General features: G+C 45.5%; 1 protein-coding gene across 1 annotated transcript in view; it reads right to left on the bottom strand.

The window, feature by feature from the left end:
• The window catches only part of znf438 (zinc finger protein 438), a 43,521-nt gene that overhangs the window by 15,264 nt on the left and 1,085 nt on the right, over positions 1 to 27,172 (bottom strand). Inside the window, exon 2 of the mRNA XM_079181231.1 lies at positions 5,313 to 5,398. The gene's annotated coding sequence lies outside the window, so the exon portion shown is untranslated. The remainder of the gene's footprint in view (positions 1 to 5,312; positions 5,399 to 27,172) is intronic.

Raw genomic sequence — 27,172 nt, forward strand, 5'->3', positions numbered from 1 at the left:
TGCTAAAGGCCCACTTTCATTTATTTATTTTTTTGTTCCCAATATTGAATTAATAAAAGATAATGGAAGTAAATTCATCCGATTTTTAATCACGTATCATTACAAATAGCAGATAAACACAGTGATAAAAAAATAATCAGGTACATAAAAATGTTGATGCATCAAGATGAATCGATAAATCGTTCTATAATCACGTCGTAGCCCTCTGAATCCGAATGGAATCGTGAGGTGCCTAGAGATTCCCACCCCTAGTGGTCCACAACACTTGAAGCACACAGAGACCTGAAATCCCGGGTGGTCGTCAAGAATGCTTGACATGTTACATAGGACACAGAAAGTTGGATATAAGACTTAATACAAAAATGCATCAGGTAGCATGACCACAGCACAACAGGTTGAACACCACACACAAGAGAGGACCTGTCCATTTCCATCTAGCTCAGTCCTCTCCCTTCATCCTTCCTTTATTAACTCGCCCCTCATGCAAAGAAAGACGTGCATTGCGCGCTGTAATACTCGGATACATTAACACATAAACACTCCCCAATCAGGAATGCAAAATGTTTGTTCACGTTGGCCCTGCAAAGGAAAAAGGGATGCCACTGCAACCTCGACTGGGACACTAAGATAACACCTGCGCTCCCGGTCCCACCTTAATGATCACTCGACGCAATGGGAGCACTTTAATGGGGGCTCTGGAAGGAGGGAAGGAAGGAAGCTGCCAGCTTGCTAATTTTAGGCACTCTGCATCTCAGATGAAACGCTGGAAAAGGCAGAGAGGAGGCGTGGAGAGGCGGGGAAAGTTCCCCGTCTCTCACTTTCTCGACTTTTTGCATCATGTCTTTCTAACTATCATTACCCTCTGCATCCGCTATGAGAAAGAGACTCGCAGCTCTTTGATTCTCTGAATCATTTCTCCCTCTCTTCCCGTTCCCAGCCCTCCCGCTCTCTCTCTCTCTTCCTCTTCCCGGCTTTCTCTGTCTCTTTCTCCCCCTTTTCCGACTCTCCCTTTCATTCTCACCTCCCTCCCCTTCTGTCGGTACCTGAGTAAATAAACAGTGTTGTGTGGGATGCTAATTAGAGCAGGTTCAGGGACGTGACGAGCCCAGAGACGGATAAACAGCAAGGTGAGGGAGGAGAAGAGATGAGATGGAGGGGGTGGAGGTGGAGGTAACCCACCCCAAGGGCAACACGGCGCAGACACAAACACGTCAGCTTAGCGGTGAAGGACGTACAAGAGTGGTTTTGGCTTTCAAGCCAACTTAGGGCGGCTTTGAAGCGAAGGGCGGCAGCAGGGTAGAGGATTTTGAAGGGGCTGCGACGGAGTGAAGGGCACTAGCAGAGAAGGGGGCATGTGGAGAAGCTTCAGCCACGATTAGAGGAAGAGGGAGCGTCGAGCGAACTTCCTTAATGACGGATGCTCCAAGAGACCCGGTGCGAGATCAAAAGAATATGCAGATGATCCTAACCGTTCTTCTCCCGTTGAGGTGAGCATGGGTTTTCAAAAGCAGGTCAATGTGAGGCAGCTTTACTTAGTTAACATAAGATGGCCTTTCTAGGGGGGGATAAGCTGCTGGATATGCAGGTACGAAGGTAACGGGGAACACAAACAAACATGTACACGTGCACTTGGTGGTAACCTGTTGTAACCAGGCGGTAACCTCCGGTTCTGCCGAGTGAGGTGAATGCTGAAGTGTCTTAAAGTTGCATCTCTCTACTGACCAGCAGGGGGCGACTCCTCTGGTTGTATAGAAGTCTATGAGAAAATGACTCTACTTCTCTCTTGATTTATTACCTCAGTAAACATTGTAAACATGAGTTTATGGTCTCAATCTCTAGTTTCAAATCTTCTTTGATACAGCATGATGTTCATTTAGTAAATGATGGTCCAGTTTGGAGTATGCTTTAGGTCCGGGCTTACGTATACGGCGTCTCAACATCACTCCTCCACATTCCAAATATGGTCACTTCGGTTTATCGGTTGCAAAAAACAACAACATGGCGACAGTCGTAATCCAAGATGGCGACGGCAAAATCGGGGCTTCATAACGGCAGTCCTCAAACCAATGTGTGACGTCATGATGACTACGGTCACTTCTTATATACAGTCTATGATTGTAACACTACACTGTCAAAGAAAATAACAGATTTTCACCTGGCAGGCAACAGGCCACAAAATGATAATTTGTATATTAATGACTCACCGTGTCACCTTAAATTCTTGAAAAACATTTTCTTGAATGCCACGATGAACGAATGATCAGATAATAGAGACATGTCTTGATGAATTGAAGTAAATGAGGGTTGTGTTTAGGGCTGCAACAACAAATCGATAAAAATCGATTATTAAAAGAGTTGGCAACGAATTTCATTATCGATTCGTTGTGTCGCGCGATTATTACGCCACTCAATAAGTGGCGGAGATGTTTGAGTGTTCAAAGCAGGCCCGGTCGCCTGAATACCGCAGCTAGGAATAATGGAATAGGACTCCGGTTCTATTTTGTGGGTTTTTCTCTGAACTGGGGCCATGATGAAGAGGGACGGCCGGTGGAAACCTCACCCGGCCCGGACACGGAAAGGATTGACAGATTGATGCTCTTTCTGGATTCTCTGGGTGGTGGTGCATGGCCGTTCTTAGTTGGTGGAGCGATTTGTCTGGTTAATTCCGATAACGAACGAGACTCCGGCATGCTAACTAGTTACGCGGCCCCGTGCGGTCGGCGTTCAACTTCTTAGAGGGACAAGTGGCGTTCAGCCGCACGAGATTAAGCATTAACAGGTCTGTGATGCCCTTAGATGTCCGGGGCTGCACACGCGCCACACTGAGTGGATCAGCGCGTGTCTACCCTTCACCTGAGAGGCGTGGGTAACCCTCTGAACCCCACTCGCGATATTAGTCCATTTTTCTTTTTTATTATTACTTTAACAGCTCAGGGATGTTCGAGCAACCTGTTTGTGCACTTTCTGAAGATTTGTTGCACAGTGAATTTGCACTGTGAGTTCTGTTTTTGAAATAGCAAGGTTTGTGCGAAGATGCATGTGTTCCAGAAGTAGTCAGATCTGTACAAGTTAAGTTTTTAAATGAGTGTTTTGATAAAGGTTTGCTGATGTTAAAAGCTAAATTTACTTCAATTCATCAAGGCTTTTTGTCCTTTTTTTTGATTCTTTGTTCACCGCGTAGACGTGCAAGAAAAAGAGTTTTCTTCTCCAATTCCAAGTAACACGGGGTGAGTAATTGATATTTAAATAGTCATGTTGAGGGCAAAGTATTCCTTTAATGGTATTATCTTATACAATAAATCATGGGCAACATTAAACGTGACATTGCAACAGAACTGCACACTTGAAACTTGGATTTAAGATACAAATATGAGGACTTGAAACCTGTAGTTCTATTTGACAGCAAGAACTCAACAATCTGTATCCCGGGACTTCCCATAACCTGAATCTTTAAGAACTTTATGAGGCTTTGGTCCTTGTATATTGCATTTTTTAAAGTGGGACACTTTAGATGCGCTTCAATGGAAAGGCGAGAGTGCAGACATCATGTTTATACGCTGTTGCGTAGGGGAGCGAGGTAATCGTGTCATTTTAAGTGTCCGAATTCAGAGACCTGAAAGACCTGCGGCTGACTTGCACTTTGCTTCTTCTGACATTACTTGAAATTTTGACTTGGACTCAAATACCTTGAGACTTAAATCTGCTCCAAGAGACTCGGTTCCTACTGAAATCAGCCATGCGTTAAACCAACACAAGGAGGCTGCGTTGCTTCAGGTACGAGGCGACGGATGAAACACAGTCCAGGTGCAGTTTAATAGACCCGTGAATGTGAAGGCCAGCGTTACACCCCCCCCCCCCTAATCACCGTGGTTGAACACCTTAAACTCTGTGGAACATTTACTGTTATTTATAATCATTTGTATTCTAATTGTTTCTGCAGATCTTCAGTAGCCCGAGCTGCTCCAGTGGAGTGGCTCAGTGGTCGACAGTGCTGCGCTTGTATAAAGAGCTCCCAGGGGTGACTATGTGGTTAACTGTGAATGTAAAACAAGGCTTTACTGGAAAAAAATGCACAAAAGCTCAATCACATTTCTTTCCCGCCCAAACAAAGTCTTCCGAAGAGAATTGGGTTTTCATCTTTCAAAGCAATTCTGCTTCGTGAAGATTTGGTGAATCCTTAATGTGTCTGTCTGTCTCCGTCTTTGTCTAGAGTCCATACATTGAGCATCTGTTCATGTGTCTTTGTTGAGTTATTAAAACCGTAGGAAACGCTGTCTGGCAGGATCAAAGCCGGCCTTAGACCATAATGATCACTGATGCTGCTGTTAAATTAACCAGACGGGAGCGCTGTTGACTCTATTTGGGGGGGGGGGGGGGGTCTTACTCCACTGGCAGAGGTGGACCAGGTACAAGAGAGGAGAGTACCTGAGTACCTCAGCAAGGCCCAACATTAAGAGAATCGTGTAAACGCCGTCTTTAATGTTACTCAGAGATGTTTTATGATTAAAAGACATCTTATGATCCCGGATTACGGACAGATTGGTAATGACAGGTGCTGGGGGGGGGGGGGACCTTGCCGTTACAAGGGCTTGCGTAAGCTTTTAATCTCACGTTAAATCCAAAGCAAACACTGATGGAGAGACAGAGGGGAGAGGGGAAGGTAGAGTGGATCACGATATATATCTAAGAGATTGCGGAGGAGAAGGGGAAATGTGATGGCTGGATAGATGAGCTATTTTTATAATGAGGTCAGTGTGAGCTGTGGGATTTCATTCTCCTGGGAGGCGCACACACACACACACACACACACACACACACACACACACACACACACACACACACACACACACACACACACACACACACACACACACACACACACACACACACACACACACACACACACACACACACACAGGAACTGTGGCGATGTATCTCTCCTGAGTGGGGCTGCCTTTTCCACAGGAGGAAGACGAAGGAGAATATGAGGAGGAGGACATGGGCAAGACAATGACAAACCCAGATGTCAGAGAGAAGATTTTAAGGATTTTTTATCTTAACCCGATTGGTCGGAGCGGTTTATTTCCTCCCTCAAGTGCTAGAACAAGAGGGCCGATGTTATATAACAAACTGACATGTAATCGTCTTGCGTTTGTTTCCGAACAATCAAACAGATTCCTCCTCTCCCATGAATCCCGCTGTCTCACGTCCTGCAAACTGTGCAAACATAATTACAGAAAATGCCGCTGCCATGACGTGTACCTTATTGTATCCTAAAACTACTGATGTTCTTTAAAAAAAAAAGTGTTTACCGATTGGATGATCCTCCCTCCTCAGCTGCTCCTCTTTCTGGGTGGTGCCCACGTGGTGGTCCTGTCCCCCCCTCTCCACACTCCCCCTGTAAAGACATAAAACATTGACCTTTAAAATAAAGTGTACAAAATACAACAAAAACACACAATTATAATTATATTATTTAAGCTATAAATAATACAACTCAAGTCATTATTATGAAATGGTATTTAATATTGTTAATTCATTATAGAATTGTATCCTTTGTCAAAAGTCTTATTATTTCTGAATGGCCTTTTGCCCCACATTTCTATTTTCATGTCACTTTTCAGAACACTGGAGCTGTCGTAAGTGCCCGCCCCCTTAGCCAAAATTAGCCAGTTAGCTCCTGTTAGCTACAGCAAAAACAACGTCAAAGTAATTCTGAATCTCACGTAAAGTCTAGTGCTGTAAATACACACAGTATACACGCTTACAATATACTTAAATTCTCCTTTTATTTTTCTCAATATGGGGTCAGATCAGTCTCAATAAGTGCAAATGCACACAGAAAGACTCACAAATGCAAACAGAAAGATTTACAAATACATTTGACTCACAAATGCACATAGAACGATTCACAAATACATTTCAATGCACACATAAATAAATTACGATTTATATAAATGTAAAAAAAAAAAATCACAAATATATTTCTGGATTTGCAAAACGCATTTGCAAATCCAGCCATGTCAGGGGAGTCTCAAAAAAACACAAACAAATGTGGAGCGATACACAAATAAATGCATACAAATGCAGAAATATATTTGTGATTTTTTTTTTTTTTACATTTATATAAATCGTAATTTATTTATGTGTGCATTGGAATGTATTTGTGAATCGTTCTGTGTGCATTTTAAATCTTTCTGTTTGCATTTGCAATTATTGAGACTGATCTGACCCCATAGTTGCACGCTACCTAGCTAACAAGCTAACTAGCTGGGTTGGCTTGTGAGCTTAGCGCGAGTGTTAGCAGCTGTAGCTAGCTGGTTAGTTCAGTGTTGTCTCAGCAGCGTTGTGATTCTTAGCATTTTCTCATACCATAAAAACTACATTAATAAAAAGGGCACTTTGAAATAAAAAGGAACAGAAGACATTGTGAAGAATATGATGATGAATAATGTTTTTTCAATGTATTAATGTCTATGTTTAAATATAGTTAATGATATGATTATCATTAATAATTTAAGTGTAACTTCACCACCAGGTCTGAGCTTAAGTCCGCCCACTGCATAATGTTGAAAGATGGGGAAAAAAACTGCTTAAGGGGCTGAGACATAAAACCAAACCCACTTCCGTATGACGAACGCCTCGACGAACATGAGAGCCAGAGCTAATTAAGGAGCTAACTAGCCAGCCGCTAAATGAGTTGCGCTGTGATTGTAAAGCTACACAGTGGTTACAAATAAAGTAAAATGCATAGAGGCATGGGGGAGGGCCGAAGACGGGGGTCTGATTAGAGCCCATTAGTATTGATTTATTTCATGACTTTTATTAATCCCAAACCTTCAAATCTATTTCAGAACTGACCTTGCAAGATTAAGGCTGCTTCAAGACAGTAGATGGTATTTTGAGCCATTTTCAAGCATAAAATGCAGATTTTTATAAATTTGATAAGAAATACCAATATTAACACTGGCATGGATGCATTTCATCTCAGTGCATTTACATCATTTAGTTTATAGCTTAAAAAACATGTTCAAGTGTGCAGTTATATGTCCATCAAATATTGACCAATTTTGGGCTCCACAAACCATAACCAAAAAACATCGGGATATACTATAATATGTTTCCCATGCATAGGATGGAGCAGCATTCCACAAATTCTTGGAAGCAGTTTTTTGCAATAGTTGAAGGGTCTCTCATGTGATCTGTTGCAGAGATGTATAAAGAGTAGCGTAGTGCGACGACAATATACATACAGCGGCGACAAGATTCACACACGAGCACGGCTCTGCACGGCCTGTTTCACAAGCGCACACACACACACACACACACACACACACACACAATCTACAAAGTCTCTCATGTACCCCCTTTTGCTCTCTCTAAATGCCTGTCGCCTTGGCCCTCCATTAAGCCGAGCGAGCGCTCGTTTAGCCAGTGTCTTGGCAGTCGGGGGACGCGGGGCTGCCCACTCAGTCAGATCCAGCCGTATTAAATAAATAAGGAGCGCTCTTCTGTGTAAATTATTCATTTAACACGCCTTATCCTCTTCCAACAACCTTGTTAGAGCAACTCAGGAGTGGAGAGGTGGGAGGGGGTTGGAGGGCGGTGGGGTGGGGGGAGGCAGACACCGTGGCTCATGTGCGACTCAGCAGAACCTGCGGTGCATCTCTAAGCTCTCTGGGAGTTCAGTCGTAGGGGGGCCTAATTCGCCCTGACACCTCCTTTGTTTCAGGCAGGAAAGAGCTGCATACACACAGCCGCACATTTGCCCCGCATGCACACACACACACTCGAGCACACACCGACATGCACAAACTTGGAGAGAAAGAGCACAAGAAAGGGGTTTTTAGTGCATATTCATAGAATAATCATTCTAGTTGTCTGGATAAATTATTGAGAAATGGGAGTCCAGGACACGCCATGCTGGAACCGCGCTCTGTTTTTGTGTGCTGCATGAACTCAAAAATCAGACAAACGCAGCAAGTCATCCACTCGAAACAAGCCGATTCTAATGAGGCGGGATGGAGACGCGCATGGGAAAAATGCTCACTGTGAAGAAAACAACCGCTCTGGATATTAACCTTGAGGACAAACGCACAGAGCACCTATCGTTGGTATAATGTCAGTGACGTCGCTTGGTATTCTCTGTTCCCCCGAATGTAATAATTCATTTATTTAGCTCTATTATTCATGACAAAAAAAAACATTTATTCAAGGGGAGTTAGGGTGTACGATAATGGAAATTATTTTGAAGTTACGCATATACACAGTACACAACTTTTACTCAAAATATTGAAGATCACATCGAGGGCCGCTCCTCAACTTTCAGGCAAATTCAGAAACCAAACTGCAATAAAACCTGAAAACTCCACTGATGCTTTCAGTGGCTATCTCAGTCTGTAAAGAAAACACTTCCCAAATGAGGCAACACAATGGTGATTGAGCCTGTGGCGCATTAATGAAAGTATTGCGTTATTTATATATTTGCAGCATTACAAATTGCTGCTAGTGCACATTGTCTACTGCTACAGCTTCATGTTAAAAGCATTTCACTGGCAAAACACAAATGGACTTTTATTATGAAGTAGTCACAGGAAATGTGTCACCAAGTCTACCAGGACTCAAGTCTTGAAGGATTGCCTCTTCAAGTACTACGCTTTGAAAGACGGTGTTATTCATTCCAGGTAAGAGGTGTAAAAGCAGCCACTGTCAAGTCTGAGTAACATGATTTACCTACAATTTATTTAACAAATATTTTCTTATTTATTTACCTGTGATCACATATCACTGTGAAGGTAGTTTGTAGAAAAGGGCATCCAGTAAACATAGTAAACATGAGTTTATGGTCTCAATATCTAGTTTCAATTCTTCTTCAATACAGCATGATGTTCATTTAGTAAATGATGGTCCATTTAGAGTCAAACAGACCATGAAGCAGGGGATGCTTTAGGACGGGGCTACACAGTGATTGACAGGTCTCTACCACGGCAAGTTAATTGAAACCTTTTTCTCGCTTAAAAATGTCTTACTCAGCGTTCGTTTGTACTTTGCTTCACCCTCTCCTGTCACTTTAGGTTGACAAAAAAAAATCCAGTCCAAAAATCCAGTCCAGGACTAAACTTAAGAGAGCGCCGACTGCAAAGCGAAACCAAAAGTGAAAAAACACCAAGCAAAACACAGCTGACACTGAGTGGGAATTTCAATGGTTAAGTTGCAGAACCACCCAGCACGGACAGAACCCCCCCCCCCCCCCCCACTCCCCCTCTCTACTGTTCAGCCCCAGAGCGGGAGGTTGTTATGTCAACTCTGACAGTGCTCATTACCAGCCCCTACGCTCTGAATCGGAGTTAACAGGCTTTGGCCCAAGCAGAGGCCAGCTAGACCCGGCTGGTACAATGGGATCAGTGTGTGTGTGTGTGTGTGTGTGTGTGTGTGTGTGTGTGTGTGTGTGTGTGTGTGTGTGTGTGTGTGTGTGTGTGTGTGAATCACAAAACGCTCTTTCATTTCCAAATCACACCCCGAGGCCACTGTACATTACAGAGCCTCTGATACCCAAATGCACAACGACACATCTCCGGCTTATGTTCCTGTTCACTCACAAACTCCTCCGTACGAGGGCTGATCACAGCGACCCGCTGCCAAGCAGCTTCTGTTTCGAGCACCGTTTCATCACATCTCTCCGTGAGTGATGTTTGGATTAGCTCCAAGAGTTCGCACATTGGACAATTCTGTGGTTTTGAATGATGAAACATACCTTGGTTATTCTCATGGTGCAATCTGTTAGCATATGTTAGGACACATTTGTGCGTCAATGGCAGGCATCTCTATTTTACCTCAGTAAAAAGTACCGCGGTGTATAAATACTCTGTTCAAAATAGGAATAAGTCCTCATGTAAGAGTACAAAGCATTAGCATCAAAGTATACTTAAAAGTAACAAAAGTAAAAGTATTTCCGAATAATGTATACCGTTGGATTACAATAGTTAATGTGTTCATCACTTAAATGTTTCAGCTGGAAAAGTAGGAGCGAATATGAATGACTTAATATACTGCTGGGTAGCCTAAACCATTAGAATACATCAACAATTAATAATCTGAATGACTTAAGTTACCAAACGTATTCCCATCTGAAATGTGGTGGAGTAAAAGTAGCATGAAATGGAAAATACTCGAGTAAAGCACAAGTACCTCAAGTTTGTCCTAAAGTACAGTACTTTAGTAAATGTACCACTGCAAACTTGCACGTCTAATGATGGGCTGCAGGTTACATCTCTAATGGTCATGGCATCAATAATGATTTTCAGAAGTAAACAAGTAGAAAGAAGAAAGAGAAGAAAAAGGAACATCAAGCCGTCTCTAGTCTGTCCCCAGAGACAGAGTGTAACGGTCACACAATCCTGAGCTTGTCTGGTCTCCTGCTGCTATCAGATGCCCCCCCCCCCCCCCTCCTCTCTCAGTCCAGTAACCAGCTAGTAATGTCAATGATTACACTTGTGATTAAAGCTTTCCACTTCAAACGGGCCTCGATATGGCGGCACGGATAAAGAGCAGCTCGTCTGACGCGCGTTTGTTTGTTTGCCTGGATGTCATTACGCCCAGGCTCAGTGGACATGCCACCGTAATGACACACAGAATGCCACTCTCCACATTACAGCCGCTTCTTCCTCCACCTACGGCGGGCCTATTTGTGTTGCTTTACATTGTTGCTTTACATTCAGAGGGAGAGCGGTTTTTAGGCAGAGGTGGTGGGGACGGATTTATTTCTTCGAGGCTTACTTGAGAACGTTGGTGGTTTTGCAACAGGCACTGGAAAATAAATGTTACGAAAAGCTTTTTTAAGTCCAATTTCCATGTCAGTGTTTTGTTGGATGAAAAGTCTTCTAATGTCTTAGCAACAGCGTATCGACTAGCACTACTACTGTACGTCTAAGTCTGGGCATGTCCTTTACATCACTGTATAAACAAACTGCTTTTTCCAGAATCCATATTTTTTTTATTTCAAGGCAGAATGAGAAGCACCAAAGTGTGAGGTGTCCCACAGCTGCAGCAGCGCAGCCTAAATTAGACCCGGACCACATGAAAAGCTGTCGTCTCTATTCCAGGCCGGGGCGGGAAAATTACAGCCCTGCTCTCTCTACTCTAGCATTAAACCTCAATTAGTGCACAACTACACCGGTGATGTCATCACCGAGGGACCCAGGAGCCTTGAAAAATGAGGGGTGCTTTGCTTAACGGCGAGCGAGGCGCCCGTAACCGAACCGCCTCGAACCTTCAGGTTCTTCTCCGAGCGGCTCGGCGGCGGAGACAACGGCTGCAGGTTCCAGCCAGCTGGCGAGAGACGGGGTGATGTGCTTTTGACGCCGCCTGAAAAAACAAAAAAGCGCTAAAAGACCCTGTGGCCACGTTTGGCTAAATTCACCAAGAATTTTAATCCCGAGTCGTGACTGGAGTTTTCCCAAGAGACGAGAGGTCAGTGAGGTAGGGCCTTTTTGACCTCCAGTGACCTGGCAGGAGACAGAGGAGACAGAGGAGGAGGAGGTGGTTCTACTGCCCATTCCTCAGAAAACCACCTCTATTACACAACAGACTCACATAATCACACGCTGAGGAAATATTACCTGCTGCAGACGTTAAGCTAAGCCTTCTTTATATCTATTACAACTTATTTTCATGAGATTGGCCATCTTCTACTGAGGATACGGTCTGGGATTTATTCCATACTTATGCCTCATTTTCACTGCATGGTGTGGCTCTGCTCGGCTCCACTCACTGACTACGTTTAAATGCACAAAATATTCATTTTTTTCCCCCCTTATTCCCAAAAAGTGGTCGAGGTGCTTGGTCGTGCACCTCCGATTTTTTTTGTAACTTGGCACTCGCGACCACGCGACTGTCACAAATAGTTCAGCCGCTTTGCTTTCAAAGAAGCATCAGTGTGGGCTGGATTCTCCGCTGATCGCCGTAGCGACACCATGTGAAACTGCCGTGACATCACCTTCAACGGTTCTTGGCAATTACTTTGCGGAGTATAACATCATAACCGATTAGAATGATGGCCAAAAATAGCAAAATAAGTCTATAATATGTAATGTAATAAACCTGGATTATCCATTAACAGCGCTCTAGGTTTCCAACAGGAACATAAAAGCCTGAAAAGAGCACTCCCTGGTTGGTTATTGTAGTCTAATGTAGTCCCTCTTGCTGCGGGGTCACTGTTCCTTCATGTCGTACAAAGGAGGGAGCGACTTCAACGAAGGCTCAGCATGTGAACGCTCCCAGGCACCACCTCGTACCTTTCTCCTCTTTGTAACACAGAGAGCCGATCCCCACACGGTGTGAATTATGCATCGCGGCTCCCAGCTACTTCTTACCGGGTTGTTCAAGCGAGCTGCCCGAGGACCGCGGGTCCTCTTCGGCGTACCTCCACCTGAAGAGACGGATCGCTCTCACATCTTCAAAGAGAAGTCAATCACGCCATAGATTGTGAGTACCACCCAGTGGGTTTACAAAACTTTCACTCGCAGGTGCAGAGAACAGGGATGGGGCCCACATTTCTCAGAAAGTGGAACAGGATTTTTTTCTTTTTGTAGAGCCAAGCTCCGACAAAAACTTTCGAGCAGAGGGTGGGTGGGGGCGGTTGAGATCAAAAGCCTGCAAGTTCCTGGCGAGCGGACCCAATCAGCCGAGAGGGCCAAGGAGAGGAGGAGAGACAAGCGCTTCCCTTTTAAATTGATCCCACTGAGACCCTCAAGGTTCCCCTCGCAGGACTCGCAGAAAAGCGATAAAAATCTGGCCCTGTGGATCTGACGAGGAACTGGGAGGGGAGAAGGCGAAGAAGAAAGACGGTTTTCAAGGGAGGGGGGGAGAGGCACAGAAAGAACAGAGGGGAACTGGTAGGGGGGAGGGTGAGGGAGAGGAGCCGGTTGAGGCAGATCAAGGGAAGACGAGGGAGACGAGAGGGGTGGGCTCGTCCTCCGAGGGCGCATCCAGGGATCGCTGTGTGCCAGCGAAGAGCCGGAGCAGGCAGGGCCAGCACTATCAGCCATCAAACCTGTGTTACACGTCTGATGATGTGCTCAACCAATCAACCGCGGGTGTATCTCTATTCTGCCCAGGTCCTTGGCAGCCGAGACGTTGGACAGGTTCACGCTGGCCTGAGATCAGACTCTGGACGAGGCTGGTGTCGTTATCCACAGCATGTTGGGGCCCTCAAAGGAACAAGCGCTATCAGAGCAACCCAGAGACCAAGCAGCCTGCCAGGCACACCGCAGACCTGCCCAGCCACCAACAGCAGCACAAACACACAATAAAGCCCCCCCCCCCCCCCGTGTGTGTGTGTGTGTGTTCGCTCCAATTCCATGGATGTATTTTGCGGTGCAAAATGAAGCCATTATCACCGGGGCTCCACAGTGAAAAGAGGTAACGTCTGTCAAATGTCAAGACCGAAGCCAGATGAGCAAATAATCACCTGCAAATGAAATCAAGTGGGATTTAAAAATACATTTGCATCCACTCAATCACATTCACCTACTGTAGCTTTGATATTATAAATTCCACATCTTTCTCATGACTTTTCTAAGCAGGGTTGGACCACTTCCATGACCTAAAACTAGGATTTCCTTCTGGTTTCTTAATGTTGTTTGTCTTCTCAGAATGTGCTGAAGGGGTAAACAGCCCACAGTTGGGGCGCGACAACAAAATGTATCAAAATAGCTGAAAAAGATAATCGAATTTGATTCGAAACACGTTGTGAGGGCATTCTTGTATTTCTGCAAAAAGGACCTAGCTCTTCATAACAAGAGGCCTAGATATTCATATTTGGTTGTTTTTTCCTGAATATGCTTTTAATATGACATTATATTTCAGAAATTCAGGAAATATCCAGAATTTACATTTTTCATAAGGGAGAGTTCAGAAGGTCAACGGTCCAATGCTACTTGTTCTCAACCTGTCACTGCGAGGCCTAGCAGGTGAGGTCTCATCGACGGTCGGACCAGTATGTCTTGTTGAGCTGGATCTCTTTACTGGGCATGAAGGCCAAAAGTAGCACAGCATGAAAAAAAAAAAAAGCAAAAGAAACATACTTGATTGGCCAAAACAGCGCCGTTGCCTGATGCATTGGGGTCAGTTGTTCTGTGCAACACGGTGAAGGTCTTCTTCAAGGAGAGACCGCATACAGGCGTGGAAGAGATCTAGTTCATATGATGTGTTGACCGTGTGAGGGGTAACAGCCGGCTGTCAATTGTAAAATGTGATCGTCAGAGGTACACAAATTTACGGACACAGCCCACCTAACTTTGACTCCGGAAAGGTGCAGAGTACCATCTGACAAGCAGTTCTGTTGAAGTATTCTAGCACCTTTATCTCACTTTCTACGATCCATTGATGAGACAACAAAGATAATCCAAAGAGCTCTTGCAGAGAGATTGGAGAGGCAGTGCGATGCGGTCTGTGTGACGGCAGGCTTTTTGCAGCACATTCAACTTTGGACATTTTGAACAGCTACAAAACACTTTTGCCTTTAGACACAATTTACAAACTAGATCGTTCCGAGCATACGGAACATGTAAAAAGAGAAGGCAGGTGGGAGGGGAAATCAGAGGGAACTGCTACACCAAAACAAAAACAGAAGGCACTTGGTCAAAAGGAGAACTGGCAGGCTAATCGCCGGCATAATAATCCAGCGTTATGATCCGAATGAATATTACAGTAGTGAATGAATAAAGAGTGTGATTATCAGCTACTCTGGTCGCAGCACAACTCCGCTCTGTGACTGTTGCAGGCTACAGTGAGCCAGCCTAGCTGTCATGATGGATAGCCGGTGCTGAGCATGAATAACTTAGGTCCTCATAAATAAGCGGATCTCTACTAATATCATTAAAGTAGCCCCGGGGGCTGACACGCCTCCTTTATCCCTGTGCACCACCTGCACCAATCAGCCTCCTCTCCCCGTGACAAACACCCCGAAATCACGGAACTATTCAGCGTCAATATTTTTTGACATTTCATTCAGCTGATTCTCCAGACAGGGCCATTCATTTAACGGGCTGAATGGTAATTGGCAGGAGAGGGCAAAATTCTAAGTTACGTGACCGCGGCTCGGTTGCCACAGGTAACCTTTTTGGAGGGAGTTAGCGTGGCAAATTGATTGCCGAGAGCGCAGACTCATCACGAGTGCTAATTTTCAGAAGCAGTGCACGGCGGAGCTGGGAAAATAAGAGGCTCTATTTATAACAGAGGGGAAGGGGAGAGAGGGGGGGGGGATTAGCTTGTCATTAGAATAAAGAGCGCAGAAGAAGAATCAATTTCAGGGGTTTAAAAAGCTGACAAACACAGTTCACGTATTCTTTCTCTCCCTCCTCCTCTGGCTCTGGCTCTCAGCTCACCTTTTGACTGAGCAGCCTACGGCCTACAAGATACGGAGGCAAATGTTTGAAGGATTTCACCCTTCACGATAGCTCTTTTACGCCGAGCCTAATCAGGGGACTATTCAACAACATAACGGCTTGAAGATCATAGTGAGTTGTCCTCATATCACCAAGACTGGTGACAATTATAGCTATCAATTTCTCAAAAACATCATATCACCAATTTCTTAATTTGAGAAAAAATAAATTGTAAACTGATTGTTTGTGAATTGTCTCGATGTATATTAGTCAGCACGTGGTTTGCTTTTGCTGTCAAAGTAGCCTGAAGAACCAAATGATTCACAAACATCCAGGCAATCCGAGCAAGACCGTCACCACCACTACATCTCTGTGACCACGCTGAATACCGATTTTAAGGGCCTCAATGCTGCACTCGTTATCAGAGACCGCATTTGTGTAGAGAAGTTGGGGCCCCTCGTTGTGTTAGCAATAAGTCATTTTAAAATGCTAAAGATGGCGACACACCGACTGGCTTTAAGGACAGATCATACAGGTGGGGACAGCAGCAGCAAGACATCATCATTTTCACCATTGGATATCCACCTGGTCTTTGTACTGGTTGTAAAAAAAAATGGTTTCCCAGCATGCCTTTGGGAACTAGACCAGGAAGGAAGCTTGGGGCTGATTTTCAGGCAGAGGCGAGCTGTTTACCCTACCATCCCCTCACCCTCTGACCCGGGCCTTCATGTGCCCGCTGTATAACCTGGGCAAGTCTCGGGGACAGGAACCACACAGGAAACGTACGCAACTCGACACGAACAGGAACTCTCGCATAAGAGGGGGGTGTAAACTCCGCAGTGAAGGAGAGTTTCCGAGGCCCTGGTGCTTTTCTCTTTTCAGCCCGGGCTAGGCTCACGTGGAGGAGCTAAGCTGGCTGTGGGAGGCAGCAGCGGAGGGTTTTATCATTCAGAAGCAGGCCTCCAAAAGCAGGGATAACCTGAAGACAGCCTCCCAGTGTCGCCTGCGGGGGATGCTGCCAAAGCCCTTCAAAGGACTGATACAGTAACAGTAACACATATTCAATTAATACACAACGGCGGACAGCAACACTGAACTCTCCGATCCGCTTACAGAACATCTAATAGCATACGGGGAGGATGGATATTGTGCTAATTTGTCTTGTCTGCGGAGCGCTCTGACAGCCCCATTGACGCCTGCGTCTTTTTAACATGAGGTTAGTGGGTGTTTGGCCTCCCCTCCAGTCGTTTGTGAGCTGCAGAGCCTGGAAATGATTAGGCCTGGGAGGGCAATTAGCCTGAGCAACGCTGGGCTAAATATAGTCCGGCTTGGCCCAGCTCTGCCCCTGGGTCACATCCACACCACAGCCTCCACGCAGGCGTGTTAGTTCAATCTGGATCCCGTTTGTTTCATGACTGATGCGGAGGCCCCGCTGACTCAGGCGAGATACCATAACTCAGCCGTCGATCAGCTGTCTCGGGAGGGAAGGAAGTGAGTGGGAAGGAGCCGTGGAAGAAAATATAAAAGGGGTGACGTTTTAAAAGGGAAGCACGTGTTAACCTCGATATCCAGAGAGTCGGAGAAGCATGTTCCTGAAGTTGACTGTTGACAGTTGACTGACTCGTATTTATTTATTCCCTCGCACTTTAAATGGGTCTACATGCCGGGCCTGGCGTTTTCACGATCAAACCTTCAGCTCGAGCACAGCCTTACTTCCCGAGAAACGCTGTGTCAAACGAACCATGGTTGGGAAAACATGCTTTCCCACAGCCTTACACCAACCGAACGGAATGCAAAGAAAAAAAATGCTTTCCCATCCCACGTCTCCCTGCCCCTCCAGTCCCCGTATCTCCCACCCCCTGTGAGAACTTTTTTTCTTTTTGAGATTGTATCCTTAAAAACAGGAGGTTCGCCCACTCGTTCACCTGGGACGGCTTTTGGACGGCGGAGGCAAGCTAGAAGGTTATAGGAGCCTGGGAATGTTTAACATCAAGAAAGCAATCAGAACGTAGCCGGAGCTCTGGGAATTGGACAGGAAACGTGGAGAGTAACCCTTTCCTGCCTGAGAGGAAAGAGAAGAGGAAGTGATTTGGGTTATGTGACAAATTTCGGCTGCAACCTGAAAGGCAGCCCGTTGGCATTAACAGGTATACTAGATTTTTACAAAGGCTTAGTTTAGCACGACTTTATTTAAGAACCTGAAAACAGTTTCACTTCTCTTGAGAGTAACACTTTTTTGATCTCTACCTACATCCTCGCTCAGAAAGGTGATGTGTGAAGACCCAGGGCTCAAATGTGATACAAGAAAAGCACTGAAAAAAAAAAGAAAAAGGTAGTGGCCTCTGAACTCAACATCCGCTTGAATTCTCCCATCACAGTCTCGACCTGGTGTGTCTTCCGACAGAGCGTACGGACCGAGGTGAAACATAAGTGGAAATGTTCCGGAGCTGCACTGAGCTCAGCACAAATTGCACAAGACAGCTCAGGAAACAGGGGTTTGCTTTGTACCCTGAGCAGAGAACCAGTAAGTTCCACTGTAAGAGGCCTATTCCCTCCTCTTCTGACCCAGACACACAAACCAAGCCATGGTTACATACAAGGGGTTTGCCAGACTTCTGATTACTGACATGGTGCATGCATACACATATGTACGGCACCCAGGTTACTACAGGACATGCAAACATTCTCACATTGCTTCTTTTTTTTTTTTTTCAAGTTAAAGGCTATTATACACATATGCCTAGGGCTTTTATTGTGAAAGGTAAGAAGGGAAGATCTGGACAACGTGATTGGTTGATGGCTTTGTTAATCCTCAGAAAAGTCAACCTTGTTCAGGAAAAAAGTGACAGCTTGTAAAAAATAAATTGCACGTTCAAATTAAAATCACACAGGGGGAAAGAAACTACCCGGTGTGTAAAGGCCTTTAGGGGTGTCCTGTGCATGGCATTTGTGAATTATAATATTAAGCTTCTTGGCGTCAACATCTGTAAAAACGTAGCAACTGGGTATCAGATCGTAATCATGCATCCAAGAGAAAGCTACGAAAATTGTGGACATAGCGCCGAAAAGAATACAAGAAGGTGAAATGGCAAGCGGACAAAGCTCGGTTTGTGAATGGAGAACATGTTTTCACTCAATGAGTGGAACCTTTGACCTGCTGGTGGCATTAGAAGAAAGGTCAGGGGTTCATTAGGATCCATCCTCTCGGGTACATGAATAACGGAGCAAAATGTCACGGTGATCCATCCACTGGTCGTCAACAGGAGCAGCACTGCTCCAGAGTAATGGACTGACTCACTGACTAACAAAACACTGCCATCCTTAAAAAAAGACTGGAGTGTGGCTATTTTAAATTGGCTCCAATAGTGTCTTCTTTGTAGAAATCAAACACTGACTGTTAACATGACATGAGACAGCGCTGCAGCACCTCTTCAAAGTCCAGTGAAGCATTCTGCTCAAGGAGCAGCTCGGGGGAAAAGGTGCAGCGTTTAGAAAGCCGACACAGTAGTGACAGCACCACCTAAATACTGCCTACCAGAAAAAACTTAATCCCAGCCATAAATCGCATCCACCGTGCGCCCACTATATGAAATTCCCCAGTAAGCCCCAACATTATGGCCATACCCATAGATATCCCCGCAGCTTGTAGCAGCAGAATAAACCTGGAAAAATACATCCATTATGAAGGGAGGTTATTCCGGCAGTGTGCGGCGATGATAAAACGGTGGACATGCTCGGCGCCCTGTTTATAAACTGTTTGTTAATCTATCATTTGCAACCAGAGGAATGAGATAACAATACGGTGTGGCTTACAGTCAGCGTGGCGGCCGTGGAAAGATCGAAGCGTGTCCTTGGAGTGATATTATTTATTGAAATAAATTCACTCAGGCTGAAATATGTATAGCGAATGCATTATGAACAGTGCTTCTGATGGAGCAGCGAGCGCTTTAACGCGCCGTAACAGTGGCTCTCTCTTTTCAACGGATGTCCCTTGTGTGACACGCTGAGAGAATAGAGAGGAGAGGGTCTGAACGCTTTAATTTACCCCCTTTCATGAATGGAAGGGATTTACATTTGATGCCCTTATTTGAACGTATAGACCATTTAGAGTCCTCCTCCGAGCAGAGATTCTGATCTTAATTACTTCGTTAATTAGCCGTGATTCACGGGGAGAAGCCTTGCCCTATCCACGGTCCCTCCGCGTTGCTAAGGGGGGGCTCCTCAGAAGTTCCTGGATCCTCGCTCCCATTTAGAGCAACAATCCTGCACTTGCAAGTGTCCCTTTGCTGAAGGTGAGCTTTTTTTCCAATTTTTCCTCAAATGTCAGCAAACCCCATAGAGCTCCGGCTCTTAATACCCCCCCCCCCTTATAGACTTATATCACACGGACGCATTTCACAGATTTACGTTTATCGTTTTACCAATGAAAAGAGGGACGACCGGTGCAACATCCTGCATGCTCCTGCTCGCTGCGGGATAAATATGGCTCCTTCGCTCCGGCTACCTCAACCTGGCGGGTCGATCGGGCGTTTAGCTAATCACAAAGCAAAGCAACAGGATAAAACAAATATTTTAAAAAAGGATCGTCATAAGCAGCAGGCATTGGGTGAACTCGCTGGACGAACAATGGCGCTTTTCATTTTGTTCGTACTGCTCACTCCAACAAGGCCTCGCGGGAAGTCGTTGCTCATCGAGGTGGATCGAGCTTTTTGCTCACCAACACCTTCGGCGGTTGGTCTCTCGAACGGGCGGCGCGGAGCTTGAGCACAAGTAGGTGTTTTGGCACGCGGGCTAGCTGGAGAGAACAGCAGGCCGACAGAAAGGAAAGGTAAGGTCCAGCTGAGGCAGCTGCTTGCTATTACTCCTCCCCCCCCCCCCCCTACTCTGGCAGGAAATAAGCAATCATTTAGTCCTGACAGGTACATGCTGAACCATTGCTATCTCTGCTCTCAAACCAACCAAATAATGGATTACAGCAGTTTAGCATTAACCTTAAGCCTCAAGTATCTTTGCCACGGTTCGTCAACTTTGTACCTTTTCAGAGAGTGAACGTATACTTTCCTGAGTCGGATCAAACATGAAGTAATACCGGTGTGGAGCGTAGACGTGATTGGTGTTACTCTACAAGTGCAAAGATATAAGATTTGCAAACCACTCCTGTCTGTGTGCACTCTAGTTGCCGCCGAGACGGAAAACACAGAAAATAAATCTCCTCCCCTCAAAACATGTGAGGTGCTTTTCTGCTCGTGAAAAGCAGTCATTTAGAGGTCTCTGGTGAGCTGTAGAGGGCTTAGCGTGTCCAACTGGATCTGGAGTGTAGCTGCAAACCGGCCTTAATGCACCGCCAGGTCAACTCTGCTGTGTGAAAATGGCAACACAAGGCCAGTTAGCATGGCTGCTTGAAGCGTTGGGCACATAGACAAGGTGGCAGGACGAGCTAAAAGCTAAGACTATTTACTGACTGCCACTGCCCTTCGTGTTTGTACCACTCGAGCACTGTGTTCAGCCAGGACCACCAGACATTTATCTATACATAACTCTGAGTGCCATAAAACTACACCCTGTCAGGGTGCAGCCATAAACAAAGACAAATGCTGCTGTATAAAACCTGGAATGGTACAAGAAAGAAGCGGCAATGAAGGCACATTGGAAGACAGGGGCTGGCACAATTTAGGGGGTAACATAATGTTCATGTGTTTGGTAGGTGTTGCACAGTATACCGATACTAGAAAAGGTATCTTACCCTGCTGTTTAAAAATGGTACGATATCCCATTTTAATAGTACCGGTACGTTAAGAATTTAATAAGTCCCAACCCCACAGCAGAGAGCTAGCGCTAACCTCAAGGATGGAATCAACAAATTAAGTTGACATGGTATAACGTTTAACGATTTTTCATTCGATCATACATTTTATGGCTCACAAAGGCCGCACTTCCTGGTGTCGGACCGCACACTGCATTTACAAGGCTTTTGTTTAGTGTGCAAAAATAAGCTGGACATGTAATAGTATCCAATATATTCAATCCTATGTTTTCAATCCTTGGAATGGTGAGAACCGAAACAGAACTTCTATCTGTAGTAATAATAACTTGCAGTGGCAGCTACACATTTCATGCCCTGCTTTATAGTGGAGATGACGGGTCACGCTAGCCTAATATTAGTAGACTCTCTCTTCCTACTTTACCTTTAAATAGCCTTACCCTTGGCCTATATGTTACGATTCGTTCCAATGAAATAAATCTCACCTAACATTAGCCTGGCGACTGAGACTAGTGTTGCCGAGACGGTGTTGGAGCAGAACAAAAACACCCACGCACAGACGCGAGTAAACACGCAGTCGGCTCCGTTGTACTGTCTGTGACAGCCCTGTAAGCCCGAGGGCTCCGGAGCTGCTTCTCCCTCTACAAACAGCTCTGCTCTCCAGCCCCCCCCCCCCCCCCAGATGTCTCATTACTGTAAAACAAGCAGAGGGACGAGCGCTGCACACGCCACTGGCCTCCAGAAAATGCCTGCTTCCCTTTCAATTAGAGGGGATTAGCCTAGCCTGAGCAGGCCCGCGATGCGATAGCCCTGCATCTAGCAGGACGCACAGACGTCGGACCCTAAATAAATTACTGAGGAGCCGAGAGCTTGGCGGGAGCAGAGGGTGGAGTTATGGCTCCACTAGAGTGCACGACAGGCTTAATAGGAGGAGGATGCTGTAGCCTCTATAAAAGTTGACACCCTATGAAAAGGGCACGGGCGGAGAGACGCAGGTATACGCCTTCACTGACTCTCGTAAATTAGACCTATAGGATCCCACGCAGATTTAGCAGCTTTGCGCCGCGTGCATTAATCAAGCAATAAAGCCAAGTCAGTGGAATTTCTGCAGTGTCATGCCACCTGTACGGAGCCCCATCCCATCCCAGTGACACGTGCCATATAGGGAGCCAGGCCGACCACAACGGGATAGCACCACAGCCTGCATCACTCACTTTTATGGGAATGGGGCGGCGTGGGGGGTTTAACAAGAGGTTTTACTCGTCAAGGGGAACCGGCATTACATAACCATAAAACGATGAGGGGCCCACAAATCACCGGACTGGTGACGCATGGTACACGGAAGGGGCCGGGCTTGTTGTTGTAGTAGTAGTGCAGCTCACGGCCTCGCCGGTAAACACTCTTGGGTAGTGGGTGTAACCCATTTGTCCTGCAGTAGAGGAGTTTCCTTCACCCCGCGTGAAATTGAAAATACAGATCTAAAACTGCAGCTAACCTCGCTCCTCTGCATCATTTTCCAGGGACTTCGTGCCATAGCTGGAGCGGCTCCACTGACCAGGGGCGTCTGTGGTTGAGCTGTGGTCCGGGGAGGCAGGCAGGCTCCGCTACGCCTGACATGGAGCACCGTCGAGGGGGGAACGACTGACTAATGGCAGGGTAACATGATCCCGGGCCGGAGGGAGAGAGTGGGTGCAAACCTGACGCCAAAATCATAGATGTGGGATGGAGAGAGAGAGAGAGAGAGAGAGAGAGAGAGAGAGAGAGAGAGAGAGAGAGAGAGAGAGAGAGAGAGAGAGAGAGAGAGAGAGAGAGCGAGAGAGAGAGAGAAGGAGACACAAATGTGTTTGGAAGAAAGCTACGTGAAAGCGCGGGGGGGGGGGGTATACACTGTATATTTGGGATGAAAGTGAACACCTCTCTGCTGCCTGTCACGCACGTGCTGCGCCCACCGCTGCCGTGGGAGGGACCGCAGAGGAGCAGGCTCGGGTTTCTAATTCGCAGCGCTGTCTCAGACAGAATGAACACACGTCGGCCCAAAACCATTTGGATTTTCCCTAATGTCTGAAGCTAATTGAGAAAATTTAGGCTGGTAGTCATAAATAAACGCACACCTCTACGTACCGGCCCAAACCTTTAAACCAGGAACTAGCCTGTTCCTGCAGCAACAGAGAATCCCTTAATTACAGTTCATATGCACCACTCAATAACACCATTACTGACATGATCAGGGTCTTCATTTGGGGCTAGCTGATCTTAAGGTGACACTCCCTGTGAAGGAAAAAAGACCGTCTTCATACAATAGTCAGATGCCGATAAGTTGCTTTCTTATATTCCTAAAATAATTAATTGATTGTCTAAATTGCTGCCGTTTAATTTTCTGTCCATCCACTGATCCATTAATTGTAGCTCTCGTAAAAAGAAAAGCAATAAGTAGAGTAATAACATTATTAAAGGCAAAACATTTTCAGTTATTTATACTAATACTTTACTGGAAAATATTTTTTTTAGAAACGCATTACACAAAGTGAAAGTCCCCGTGGAGAAAAAGAGAGCTTTGAAGAAGTTCCCTGCTAAAAAAACAAAACAACAATCCCAAAGTATCACTACGTAGACATTTAAAATAACCTACACAAAAATAGGAAATGATGAAACAAATAAAACCACTTGATTGCGATAACTCTTACAGCAGGGCCTTTTCTGACAGTGGTTGAACACGACTTCCCTTTTTTTCTTTTTAAAAGCCTTTATTCACGCAGCTTGGGGGTTAAGGGCCTTGCTCAAAGGCACCTCGGCAGGGGGTTGCTCTCTCACTTCCCTAACCAGATTTAGAAAAGCCATCCTACACTTCTAAAAAACGGTCAGACTTATTTTATTTAAATGGAAACTTATGATGTAATCACATAGTGAAACGACCGTACAGGCCCGATGCTCAGGTCTACTCATTACGTAACCACACGACGGCTCATTTTGAGCCACGCACGCCGCGGACAAAATGGTTTGCAAAAAAGTAGAACGTAGCCAGGAACCATGCTAATGCTCGGAGCAGCGGCCTAATATAATAACATGCCTCCCGCCGCCTGCAGCCTCCAAATCCAGTAAAACGTCAAGTCATTAGGCTTCACGTGTCATTTTCATTCACTTTCCAAGCAAGAGTCTGGCAAGACCAACAATTTAGCAGAGAGAGAGCTGTTCACCAGACTATTACTGAACCACATCCTCCCATTTTTCCATAACACAATATGCTCTCCATTCATTATTCAGACAGGAGATGCACTTTCCTTGTTCTTCTGCTCCCCGCTCATGACATCTTCGGGCGGCACTTAACAGACGGGGAAGAATATCGGCTGCTTAGAATTCAGGTGGAACTCAAAAGGAAGAAAATGACCACTTCAAGGGTTTCCATCAATTAGACTGAAACAAGCTGATGGACTTTCTAATTCTGTGGCAGAACTTAACACGGCAGAGGATTCTGCCCTGAATTTGCCCTCGTAGGCCATTGCCTGAGAGCACCATGTAAACTCAATCAGTGTCCGACCAACTCCGCTGCAGAATGTTCGGCCGTATTATCACACCCCTCGTGCAAAATTTGAGATATTTGGAAACTAATAATTGTCCATTGCTTCACTTCAAAGTCTGGAATGAGTTGGCGCCCGAGTTAAAAAAAATGTATTGAAAAAAAGTCTGTGTTACGGTAACACCATCTTGGTTAGGATTGAACGGAAATGTTCAGACAAGCATCTAAGTTTCCTCTGCCCGACTTCCAACCTCCTCGTCCAGCCACATGTGAAACCACGCCGGAGCTGCTCGCCGGGCCAAAGCAAACGCTCACGTCGCTCACGGGGCATGCGCTTGCCGCCGGATGCCAGCCCCTCAAGCTCACACTGTGGTGATGAATGACATCACGTAATGGTCGCGTGCTTAACGACGAAGCTTAAAGTTTGAGACGTTTTCCCCACAGTGAGCTGCGAGATAGAGGAGGCCATCGCAGTCTAACTCTGCTCTGTGTATGTGTGTGTGTGTAGGAAGGGAGGTTGCTCCTCATGCTGAATCATCTATAAAGAGCCGAGTCTGCCAAAAGAATTAAAAAAAATAAAAAAGTGTGTGCAGGCTAACCCAGTTTTCTGCTCTGAGAAGAACAGCGAATGGAACCGCAGCCAGAATGAAAGCTGATTTCTGCGTATGATGAGCTTCTAATCTGGCGAGGTCAGGCGCTCTGGAACATACCTTACATGAACTGTACGGTGCGTTTATTCTGCTAAACTGAAGTGACCTGCACTCACACAACGTGACACACTCACAAAGCAAACAGAGAGCAGCCACTTAAAGCAGAGTCGGGCCTTTTATCAAAAGGTCAGTTCACCCAAATCAAGAAAAAAACAAACATATTTTGCCACTTAGCTCTAGTGGCGTATATAGTCATGAACACATGTTTGGTTTAATTTTGAAATATTCCCCTCTGAGGTTACCTCAGAATACAGCGACAAATACCCATCACAACATTCCAGAGCAACAGCTGATGTCTTCCAGTGCAACAAACAGCTCAAAAACCACAAATATTTCATTTACCATAATGTTAGACCAAGAAAAAAATGCAAAGTTACACATTTGAGAACCTGAAATTTATATTTTTTGTCTCAATGACAGATATCAAATAAATTTTAAAAAACGAGTGAACTGGCCCTTTAAGATATTCTATTTTGGAGAAGTTTACAAGGTGTTTTTGAGAGCCAACCAATCACGACACACAGAGAACAGGATTCCCCACAGATGACGACAACCGCAGTCAAACTGGAGCGCGTGGGGGAGAGAAAGAGTGAGCCGTGGAGTATTTGTTAACTAAGATAATCATGGAGTAGGTGTCGGCTGTGCCGTGGGAGTTTCTGTTATGAGTGTGAAAGTTTTACCGAATGCGAAAAAGAGCGTTTGCCGATTTGTGTGGTGTGACCTGCTTTCCATCATCAGCAAAAAATATTGCTGAGACAGCAGTGTTTTTCTACCAAAAAAAAAAAAAAGGTGCGACAGTGAATGTGATTTTCTCTCTAGGTCCCAATAATAACTTACCATGAGTCAGACCGAATTACGTCAGGTTGACACCAGACCCCTAGAGGCCGTATGGCTCAGAATTCTCTCTCTTTCGTAATGTTTGTACTGGGGAATCCCCCCCCCCCCACACTTCTGAATTTGTGATAGCTGAACAAAGTGAAACCATAGTTTAAGAAACTGTTTTCAGTTGACTTTTCCTGCATTAAGTTGCTGACCTCTCACAGCATCTTTCATGGGACAAAAACTGTCCCTCAGCAGAGCGTGAAAATAAAAAATTGTTGCATCTGGAAAGGAAAACCAAGAACACTCTCTGGAACATACCGCACGCCACAGTGAGAGAGATTGGACAGACTGGAGGGGAATTTCTCCTTCTTCCACGATCCATCTTCAGTTCACCACAGACGATCGCATTCCTCATTTTTAACTTCTTAGAAGGTGTTTAATCTAAAAGCTCGACCCGGTTTGAACACCCCGGGGTGGGACCGTGAATTGTCACACGGCCTGTTCGCTGACACTAGATCAGCACCTTATGAAATCATGCTGTCAGTGCTCCCAGGGTGGCTCGTGTGGAGCGACAAGCTACAAAAGCAACGTTGCAGGAAAGCTGTCCCGGAGCTACCCGCTGACCTTTGACCTCTCGGCGGAGAAGCACCAGCAATACGCTGAGCAACAGTGTAAACAAGTACAGCCAGTTCCAGCTGATGAGGAGCGGTGTTGGTAGGGTCAGCACCTGCACTGCAACAGTCTGGTGCATCACTAATGATACAGTAAGTGTATCAAAAGCGTAAACAGAAGCACCTCCTATGTGTGTTGCCTACAGCTGCAGGGTGCAGTCTATGATGCAGATCTGAATGTAACACATCATTTGCAATAATTTACCAAAAAATACAGTGCCCCATACTATATCAATACTTTGAAACTGACTAAGCCATGATGAGAGAACACGACTCCAAGCACAGTTCTTAAAGTGATGAGGGCCCTT

The sequence above is a fragment of the Pholis gunnellus genome, assembly GCF_910591455.1.
Source record: "Pholis gunnellus genome assembly, chromosome: 20".
NCBI classification, from domain to species: Eukaryota; Metazoa; Chordata; class Actinopteri; order Perciformes; family Pholidae; genus Pholis; species Pholis gunnellus.